Raw genomic sequence first — 11,161 nt, 5'->3', positions numbered from 1 at the left:
TAAGTTCTAGGGGACTGATGACCACAGATGTTAAGTCCCATAGTGCTCAGAGCCATGAATTATGGACAAATATAGCCGAACATCCTCTCGAACCTCTGGATGCACACAATTACGTGAAATAAAAAGCTTAAAAGTCCAATAATTCGCACGAGATTTTATCATGGATCACTCAGAAGCCATCTTCACGGAATAGTCGTTGGAGATAATCCTTACCGTGAATGTGATGGAGTAACAGTAGTAGGTCTCAAACACATACCAGGTGTAGAAATATGAAACCGGAATTTCCCTATAGACGGTGCTATCTCTCAGTGTAGGGCCCGTGAGACCGCGTCTGCAGCGCCATCTGCTTCCTGTAACGGCTGACGACGAATGTCAGCACACAGTAACCAGAGTTCCGTACACGGGTGTCTGTTTCAAACCAGTAAACATGTCGAGTCTTGCGCCTACGAGCTACGGTTTGCGGACACCATTGGTTTTCTGTTATTTGAAGAAAACTGCTGCAGAATCGCATAGAATGCTTGTCGAAGTTTTCGGCGAACATTCTCTTGGGAAAACACAGTTTCGAGTGGTTCATGAAAATCAGAAGTTGTTATTCTGACATGAGAAACGAAGAACGCGGGAAACCACCGAAAAAGTTCGAAGACAACGAACTGCAGGATGAACTTATTGGATGAAGATGATACTCAAACTCAAAAGGAACTCGTGGAACAATTTGAAGTGGCGCAGAAAGCGTTTCTTTTCGATTGAAAGCTATGGGAAAGGTGCAGAAAGTGGGAAAATGGGTTCCGCATGAACTGAATGAAAGCAAGCAAATCGAAAGACCACTTGTGAAATCCTACTCGCCAGATAAAAAAGAAAATCGTTTCTCCACCGAATAGTGACAGGTGATGAAAAATGGATATATTTTGAGAGTCCTAAGCGTCACATGAGTGAATACAGGGGAACCAAGACCAAAGACCAAATCGCTTAGAAAAGAAGACAATGCTCTGTGTTTGGTCTGATCAGAACGGTATCATCTGCTAAAATCTGGTGAAACCGTTAACACTGATCGCTGCCAACAGCAACTGATAGATTTAAATGTAGCATTACTTGAAAAACGACCGGAATATCGAGAAAGGTAACACTAAGTGATATAGCTCCATGATAATTCCCCGTCACTCACAGCAAAACGGGTCAGGGAAACGATCGAAGCGTTCGGTTGGGAAATACTTCGGCATGCGGCTTAATCCTCAGACTTGGCTCCGTCGGATTATCATCTATTTGCATCACTGGGACACGGTCTCGCAGAACAACACTTCAATTCGTATGAAAATGTACGAAAATGGCTCGCTGACTGATTCGCTTTGCGTGGCATTCACAGCCTGCCGGAGAGGCGGGAGAAATGGAGATTATTTTAAAATATTGTTCATCAGTTTCAAACGACAGACTTCTAGAATGAGATTTTCACTCTGCAGCGGAGTGTGCGCTGATATGAAACTTCCTGGCAGATTAAAACTGTGTGCCCGACCGAGACTCGAACTCGGGACCTCTGCCTTTCGCGGGCAAGTGCTCTACCATCTGAGCTACCTAAGCACGACTCACGCCCGGTCCTCACAGCTTTACTTCTGCCAGTACCTCGTCTCCTACCTTCCAAACTTTACAGAAGCTCTCCTGCGAACCCTGGAGAACTAGCACTAGGCTGTGGCTAAGCCATGTCTCCGCAATATCCTTTCTTTCAGGAGTGCTAGTCCTGCATGGTTCGCAGGAGAGCTTCCGCAAAGTTTGGAAGGTAGGAGACGAGATACTGGCAGAAGTAAAGCTGTGAGGACCGGGCGTGAGTCGTGCTTCGGTAGCTCAGATGGTAGAGCACTTGCCCGCGAAAGGCAAAGGTCCCGAGTTCGAGTCTCGGTCGGGCACACAGTTTTAATCTGCCAGGAAGTTTGACAGACGTCTAATTACTGTAACCAAATTCCAGCTTCAATATTCTACACTTGGTATATTTATCGAATGTGAACTGTATGCAACCAGCAAATTTATTTCACACGAGATTTAACTAGATCTTGTAAACAGGCGAAATCACCCAGTCCCTGTTGTAGGTTGCTTGTTATCGGCTTCAGGGGAACAACAATGGTTTCAAAATTTCGCATAATTATTGACCGAATTAAAAAATTTAAATCTTGTAGTAATTTACTCAATAAGACGTTTAATCTTATGTTAAAGGTGTAACACAGTAATGCAATTATTACAGTTAGAAATTGTATGTAGTATGTCTTGAGGGAGCGTAACTCAACGCGAGGAATTACCCAGATTATTCATCCAGTATTTGAAAACGAGAGCGTTTAGCGAGTTGCAATAAACTTTTATAAATAATTTCAGACTTTTTATGAAATCTTTTCTCGCTGACATCCCCCAAAAAATTATGAAAAGGGCAAACGTTCATCGCTTAAAACATTTTCACTGTTCATGCAGTAATACTCATCAGGCATGACCTTTTAATTTATTACTTCTTTACTACTGACTATTTGCAACACAGTTTGCAGACAGTATCCAGATATATCATTGAATATACTTGCTAAAGGATATCATTATACGACACTAAGTTCAGGAGATATGAATATGACAAACATTGAGATCCGTGAAAAACTAGCTTTTTCTTAAAGCAGTACCGTTTTACACTTGGAATTTCTGTTCTTTAATTAATCGGAAATTGCTGGGAGGGGGGAGGGGAGGTGGGTTGCTTGTCATTATCTAACACGAACAAATCATTCTGCTCCCTCCCCCCTCCCCCAAAATTGAATTTTTTAGGTATTGTAGATTATTCGTCTGTGTACTTTAGCCCTAATCTTGTAACGATTTTGAACATTTTGTTCGACTTCACACCGTCGAAGGCCTTCTCTGTTTTCATAAACGATATGGATTTATTCCGATTTTTTTTTTCAGTTCGCCTTTCATTACCGCATACAATGGCAGAATTGGTTCCTTGGTTCCTTTCCTCTTCCTAAATGCAGACCGAACTCCGTCTGGGACATTTCCTTTCTATTTTTCTGTACACTATTCCGGTCAGCAGTTCATAGACATAGGTGGTCAGCATAATCTTCCGATAACTCCACAGTACGAAACATGTAAAATTTTGAGCACTATACCACTCATATTTAAGGCTGGATGTGAGACATTTCTGATGTTGGCACAACGGTATACGCATGTCGCTATTCGACTGTTTCTGGCTTTTGAAGACGACAGGGAAATGTCTGGATAGGTGCAGGGGTTTTGTGGTTGTCTGTTAGGCAAGGTCTGTCACACTCGTTGAACCTGAAATGTTGGTCATGACCTGATAATCCCAAAATAGGAATTGATAAGCAAATTTGGTCTTACATGTTTTCAACTTGAGACAGAATAGTTATAATCGAAGTCAAGATGGATTGTATACAGCTATGTCAAAGCGACGTTTTGTGGCCTGCCGATAATGCTTTAGATCAAATCTGGTAGCACAAAAAAAAAAAAAAAAAGAAAAGAAAAGAGACTGACTTGGTAACTATCGGTAAGTTTTCCTCCGTGGTTTTCCTCATACACATCACAGCTTTGGAGTCCGCATATCGGTATTATTTAAAATCATGTTTGTAACTCGGATTGATGGCCAGTGTATTTAGAGTGCATACGTATTGAATGAAGAATTTGACAGAGCGTTGAGATCCGACGAAACAAGGTAATTGTAGTAAGCGACGTTCCCTCGTTATTATTTAGAGCGTTGGGGGAACCGACCACGACCAAAGTGCTCAGCTTAACATGCGGAGTAACATGAGGTGAGGAAACACCATAACGACATCAACAAGAAAGTAATCATCGCTGTTCCGAAGCAGGCAGTTGTGGACAGGAGGCAGTATTAGCGAATCCAGCACTCAGCTGCAAAATACCAGCACGCGCTACCTACGAAGGAATGGAACTGCTGGTAGCGCTTCACCTTAGTGGTGGGGAGGGAGGGGGGGGGAGAGAACAATTTTGATTCCGCTTAAATACAGGAACAAATGTGGAATCGCTGATCTTACGATTTCTCTCAGAAGATTTGTTGAAGAAAGACGAGCCCTAATTTACAGTATTTTTAGATTTGGTACCATCTTTCGACAGTGTTGACTGGAACGCAGTTTCTGAAATTCTGAAGTTATCGAGTGGAGAACAGAGTTTTTTAGTTGCTAAGCAGATTAAGTACTTCGAAGGCAGGCAATAGTTGAGAAGCGAGTAAGACAGAACTGTAATCTGTCAACCGTTATTCAATCGGCACATAGGTCAAGCAAAAAAGGAAACCATGCAGTCATTTCGAAAGGGGATTACAATTTAATCAGAAGAAATAACAGTTAGGTTTTACCGTTGGCATGATTTTCTCTCAGACGGCAAAAGAAGAAGAAAAAAACGCATTTGACCATTTGAATAGAATGGATAGTTCACACTTGTGATGTTATTGGCTAAGAAAATCGACGACGACATTATTTTTAACTATGGAGCTCAAAATTCATGAGAGCATTGATTGAAGCAAACTTCATAGTTAGGAGTGGACAGCCTCGTAAAAGGAGCTTACGAGATGAAGATTGTCAAATGTAAAGCGACGTTAGTTGAATCTACTCGAGTTAAATCAGCTGACGCTTAGAGTACTAGAATAAGAAAAAGAGGCAGTAAAACTAGTCCCTGAACATAAAGGCTCGTCTACTAAAGTAACTTATGACGGTACAAATGCGGGAGCGTGCTGGAAAGAAATGTGACCGAATTGTTTATGTGAAAAACATCTTAAAGCTAAAAAAACCAACGTTATCAGCATTTACATCTTCATTTCTCAACGTAGTCACCCTGGCGACGAACTATTTCTCCCAACGAGAGCCCAGTTTGTTGATACCGTCACTGTAGAATATTTGAATTTGATGACGGAGCCACAACCTCACCTCTGCTTGCACCGCATCATCACTATCAAAGTCCGCCCCGATAGCTGAGTGGTCAGTGTGGCGGATCGCCGTCCTAGGGCCCGGGTTCCATTCCCGGCTGGGTCGGGTATTTTCTCCGCTCAGGGACTGGGTGTTGTGTTGTGTTCATCATCATTTCATCCCCATCCGGCGCGCAGGTCGCCCAGTGTGGCGTCGGATGTAATAAGATCTGCACCAAGGCGGCCGGACCTGCCCCGAAAGGGGCCTCCCGGCCAATCACGCCAAAAGCTCATTTCCATTTTTCCCCATCACTATCGAAGTGAATGTCTCAAATTTATTCTTCAAGTTTTGGAAACAGACAAAAATTCGATGGGGCCAAGTCAGGACTGTATGGAGGGTGATCCATGACAGTGAACCCAAGGCAGCCGGCCGCGGTGGCCGAGCGGTTCTAGGCGCTTCAGTCCGGAAACGCGCGACTGCTATGGTCGCAGGTTCGAATCCTGCCTCGGGCATGGATGTGTGTGATGTCCTTAGATTAGTTAGGTTTAAGTAGTTCTAAGTCTAGGGGACCGATGACCTCCGATGCTAAGTCCCATAGTGCTTGAACCATTCGAACCAAGGCGTCAGATTGTTGCAGATGTTGCAGCACTCGTATGTAATCTGGCATTTTCATGCAGAAGGAGAAGGTGCTCCATGTGTGGAAAAAGTTTCCTGCTGTTAGAGAGACTATACAGCCCGCTGTTTCCCAGGCACCGAAATAGTTACGTTACACACCATCATGTCTCTCGCTACAATTCTGAGCCCTCCAGCGATAAAAGGCTGAAAATATGCAGACATGAAAATAAAGAAGTAAAATGTTGTATGTTTTATTTAGAAAGCTTTAAGAGCTGTTGTTGTTATTGTCTTCAGTCCTGAGACTGGTTTGATGCAGCTCTCCATGCTACTCTATCCTGTGCAAGCTTCTTCATCTCCCAGTACCTACTGTAGCCTACATCCTTCTGAATCTACTTAGTGTATTCATCTCTCGGTCTCCCTCTACGATTTTTACCCTCCACGCTGCCCTCCAATACTAAATTGGTGATCCCTTGATGCCTCAGAACATGTCCTACCAACCGATCCCTTCTTCTGGTCAAGTTGTGCCACAAACTCCTCTTCTCCCCAATTCTATTCAATACTTGCTCATTAGTTATGTGATCTACCCATCTAATCTCCAGCATTCTTCTGTAGCACCACATTTCGAAAGCTTCTATTCTCTTCTTGTCCAAACTATTTATCGTCCATGTTTCACTTCCATACATGGCTACACTCCATACAAATACTTTCAGAAACGACTTCCTTACACTTAAATCTATACTCGATGTTAACAAATTTCTCCTCTTCAGAAACGCTTTCCTTGCCATTGCCAGTCTACATTTCATATCCTGTCTACTTCCACCAAACTCCTTTACTACTTTAAGTGTCTCATTTCCTAATCTAATTCCCTCACCATCACCCGACTTAATTCGACTACATTCCATTATCCTCGTTTTGCTTCTGTTGATGTTCATCTTATATCCTCCTTTCAAGACACTGTCCATTCCATTCAACTGCTCTTCCAAGTCCTTTGCTGTCTCTGACAGAATTACAATGTCATCGGCGAACCTCAAAGTTTTTATTTCTTCTGCATGGATTTTAATACCTACTCCGAATTTTTCTTTTGTTTCCTTTACTGCTTGCTCAATATACAGATTGAATAACATCGGGGAGAGGCTACAACCCTGTCTTTAAGAGCTATTAGATAAAAAAATTGGAGGCATTGCTTTTCAGCACGCCCTAGAAAAGAGAATATAAAATGAAGAAGGTAACAGCAAGAAAGCTTTCATGAAAGCATTTTTAACATCTAATGAAAGCATTTGTCTTGTACGGAATGAGACCTTGTCGATAAAAAGCGAGAGAATAGAAGGTTTTAAATGTGGCGCTACAGAAGAATGCTGAAGATTAGATGCGTACATCAAACAACTAATGGTTCAAAAGGCTCTGAGCAGTATGGGAGTTAACTTCTGACGTCATCAGTCCCCTAGAACTTAGAACTACTTAAACCTAACTAACCTAAGGACATCACACACATCCATGCCCGAGGCAGGATTCGAACCTGCGACCGTAGCGGTCGAGCGGTTCCAGACTGTAGCGCCTAGAACCGCTCGGCCACCCCGGCCGGCGCACAACTAATCAAGAGGTACCGACTCAAATTGGGGAGGAAAGCAATTTATGACAACGCGACCAAAAACAGGGGTCGATTAATAGGACAAATCATAAGGCATAAATAAAAGTTAATTTAACACTTGTGGGGAAGTGTAACGGGTAAATATTGTAGGTTCAGGTAGATTACCCTAGGCATGTAAAGAAGAATCAACTTCCACGGAATACCTAGAGCTGCATTGAACCAATCTTTGGACAGAAGGCCGCAAGAACAACACATCTAACCAGAGTTATAATAAGTCTTTAAAAGTATCAGACAGAGAACTGTTTTAAATCAGCGTGATGTGCGAGGAGTATCTGTATTTTCCTTAAGGGGACCTGCTCATGACAAAGAACAAAAATTTGAAAAAAAAATTCTGCTCTACATGCATATTATAAAAATCTATAGTTTATGGACTTTTTCGCTTTCAGTTTGTTCGTAAATTTAGTTAGTGATGTGGCACCTATGTAACACTACATTCAATCATTTTAAAGTGCGCCGAAATACGTGACGTATTCTTCTTTTCGTTATTTTTCTCAGCTTTTAGATATGGATCGTAGATGTGGGTGTATTCTAGAACGCTCTGACAACCACAATCCAAATATCGTATCTAGAAGGCTGTGGCTTAGAGGCAACCATAGATCTTATCATAAATTTGTTTAGTTCTTAGTTTCGGAGTTTGAAATACGTGTGCTTACTTAATACTGTGTTGTTCTATTTAAGTGCATCTGTTAAATTTAACAACAAACCGTGGTTACGAGGCAACATGTCCAAAACAACACTGAATAATACACACCATTTAGTTCGACAATCACCTACAGAACGTGTGTTCACAGTCATACAGTACAGTCACAAAAAATCCTTACTGTTATGGAGGCAATTAGGTCCAAGTAAAGAGGTCCAAGTAAAGAGGTCCAAGTAAAGAGGTCCAAGTAAAGAGGTCCAAGTAAAGAGGTCCAAGTAAAGAGGTCCAAGTAAAGAGGTCCAAGTAAAGAGGTCCAAGTAAAGAGGTCCAAGTAAAGAGGTCCAAGTAAAGAGGTCCAAGTAAAGAGGTCCAAGTAAAGAGGTCCAAGTAAAGAGGTCCAAGTAAAGAGGTCCAAGTAAAGAGGTCCAAGTAAAGAGGTCCAAGTAAAGAGGTCCAAGTAAAGAGGTCCAAGTAAAGAGGTCCAAGTAAAGAGGTCCAAGTAAAGAGGTCCAAGTAAAGAGGTCCAAGTAAAGAGGTCCAAGTAAAGAGGTCCAAGTAAAGAGGTCCAAGTAAAGAGGTCCAAGTAAAGAGGTCCAAGTAAAGAGGTCCAAGTAAAGAGGTCCAAGTAAAGAGGTCCAAGTAAAGAGGTCCAAGTAAAGAGGTCCAAGTAAAGAGGTCCAAGTAAAGAGGTCCAAGTAAGGAGGTCCAAGTAAAGAGGTCCAAGTAAAGAGGTCCAAGTAAAGAGGTCCAAGTAAAGAGGTCCAAGTAAAGAGGTCCAAGTAAAGAGGTCCAAGTAAAGAGGTCCAAGTAAAGAGGTCCAAGTAAAGAGGTCCAAGTAAAGAGGTCCAAGTAAAGAGGTCCAAGTAAAGAGGTCCAAGTAAAGAGGTCCAAGTAAAGAGGTCCAAGTAAAGAGGTCCAAGTAAAGAGGTCCAAGTAAAGAGGTCCAAGTAAAGAGGTCCAAATAAAGAGGTCCAAATAAAGAGGTCCAAATAAAGAGGTCCAAATAAAGAGGTCCAAATAAAGAGGTCCAAATAAAGAGGTCCAAATAAATAGGTCTGTCAAATACAAATCATCTTAGGAGATACGCTGATCACCCAGAACATTATCACCATCGACATACTATCGATGTAAGCCTGTTCAGGCGACAGCAGCTTCACCTGGCGAGGAATGACTGCTAGTCAGACACACACGTGCTGCATGCAGTATCAGTGAGCGCGCTGTCCTGTATGGAGTGGGGAAGTCGCGTGAGCTATCTGAGTTTGCCCGAGGGCAGATTGTGATGGCCCGGAGGCTCGGCACGAGCATTTCGGAAACTGCACTACTTCTCAGGGGTTCGAGGAGTGTTGTGATGACCATCTTCAACACAAGGTGAAACCATGTGCAGACGACGTGGGATTGGGCCGCCACCCTGGGCGTCGTAAGTTGGGCAGACTGGTAAAACAGGACAAGTGGCTAACATTAGACTATTATGCTGGGCAGAGTATAAGTGTGTCTGAACACACAGCGCACCGACGATGGGCGTTCCCAGCCGTCGACCCGTGCATGCGTCAATGTTGACATCACGACATCGCCAACTACGACTAATATGGGCACGTGACCATCGGCACTGGACGTTGGCGCAGTGGCAGAGCGTTCCACGGTCTTTTGCAACCCGATATGTCCATCATGCCGATGGAAGGATACGAATCCGTCGTCTTCCAGGGGGAACAGCTCCTTGACACCTGGACTGTGGGAAGAAGACAAGCTTGCGGCGGCTCCATTATCCCCTGGAGGTCATTCACGGGGGCATCGACGGGTGTAGTGGTGATCGTCCGAGGTACCGTGACGACCAACGTGTGTCGCATACTGGTCGCAGACCGCGTACACCCCTTCATGACAATCGTGTTTCCCAATGGTAGTGACACTTTTCATCAAAATAATGCGCCATGTCGCAAGGTTAGGAGTGTGATGGAGTAGTTCGAGGAACACAGTGGCCGGTTCCAATTGATGTCTGGCCCCTCATCTCACCTGATTTTAACCTGATCGAACACATCTGGCATGTGATTGAACGTGGCGTCAGAGCTCATCGCCCCCTCCCGGAATTTACAGCAATTAGGTGACTTGTGTGTGCAGATGTGGTTCCAATTCCCTCCAGCGACCTACCAAGGCTTCATTGCTCCCATGCCACGACGCGTCGCCGCCCTTATTCGCTGCAGAGGGGGACATGCCGGCTATTAGGTAGGTGATCGTATAGTTCTCGCTCATCAATGAATCTCCATGTGGTGGTAACGATTCACATGTTAAGTAAGAGACGGCAGCACGCAGACAGCTTCAGACGCTGAGTCGTCGTTATGCCTGACAGATACGGGCTGATCCAATAGTTACCTGCAAGTATTTACGATTGTGGTCGAAAGGTGTCATCATCTTACAGACTACGAAATTATCAAGTATTTAACACATATTTTGGAAACCAAAATGTATTTATTGTGATATTACGACTATCATAAATTATTGCTAATTTGTTTATTAATTTAAAGATGGTGTGAATGGAAAGTAAGACATTAAATGAAATTTGCTGTGTTCACTTAGGAGCTGTGGCTCTACAAAGAAACTGGTTTATGCTGGCAGGAGAAGGTTGTAATATACAACTAAACATTTTACGATAATTCTGTTATTTGAAGAGGGAATTGAATCGATATTTGTGGAATTTCTAACTTTACTCGTTCGTAATTTGTTTATGAAAGCTATTAAATTGTGATTGGTCAAATGCAAAAGAAGCGGGATCGGGCGGTTCAATACTAATATCGGATTGGCGATGATGTGTATGAGCCAAACACTGGACAATACGTCCTCGCGTAATTTATGGGATAAAGAATTGCTTTGTCTAGTCTGCGGAGTCAGTTCGGAGCTCAGCCATTATCGTGTTGGGATGGTGATATAAGAAGCTGTGAATAGATGTGATAATTTCTCAGAATAATCATTAAAATATGATGGTGGAAGTGCGGAAAAGTGGATGCGAACGTGTGAGAAAGATGAACAAATGAAATTCCGTTTTTAATATGTAAGCTGTGACTCTTGAACAACCAAAATCCGCGTAGAAAGTTACACAAGCCATGACCGACAAATGAACATTCGTACTGATCGAACTGCGAGATATTTCAGCGAGCATTCTGTCACAGATAATCCGTTTGGTAACGGTAACGGACAGAGTACACCGCCGCGGTCGGCGACGCCTATACAAGGCAGTAAATGTCTGGCGCAGTTATTACATTGGTCGTCTCTACATACACACCATCTCCGAGGTAGCGATGAAGTGCGGATTTTCCCGTGCGACCACTTCACGAGTGTACCGTGAATATCAGGAATCCGGTAAAATATCAAATCTCCGACGTT

This window comes from Schistocerca piceifrons, chromosome 10 (assembly GCF_021461385.2).
Source record: "Schistocerca piceifrons isolate TAMUIC-IGC-003096 chromosome 10, iqSchPice1.1, whole genome shotgun sequence".
Taxonomy (NCBI): Eukaryota; Metazoa; Arthropoda; class Insecta; order Orthoptera; family Acrididae; genus Schistocerca; species Schistocerca piceifrons.
This window is presented reverse-complemented; position numbering follows the sequence as displayed.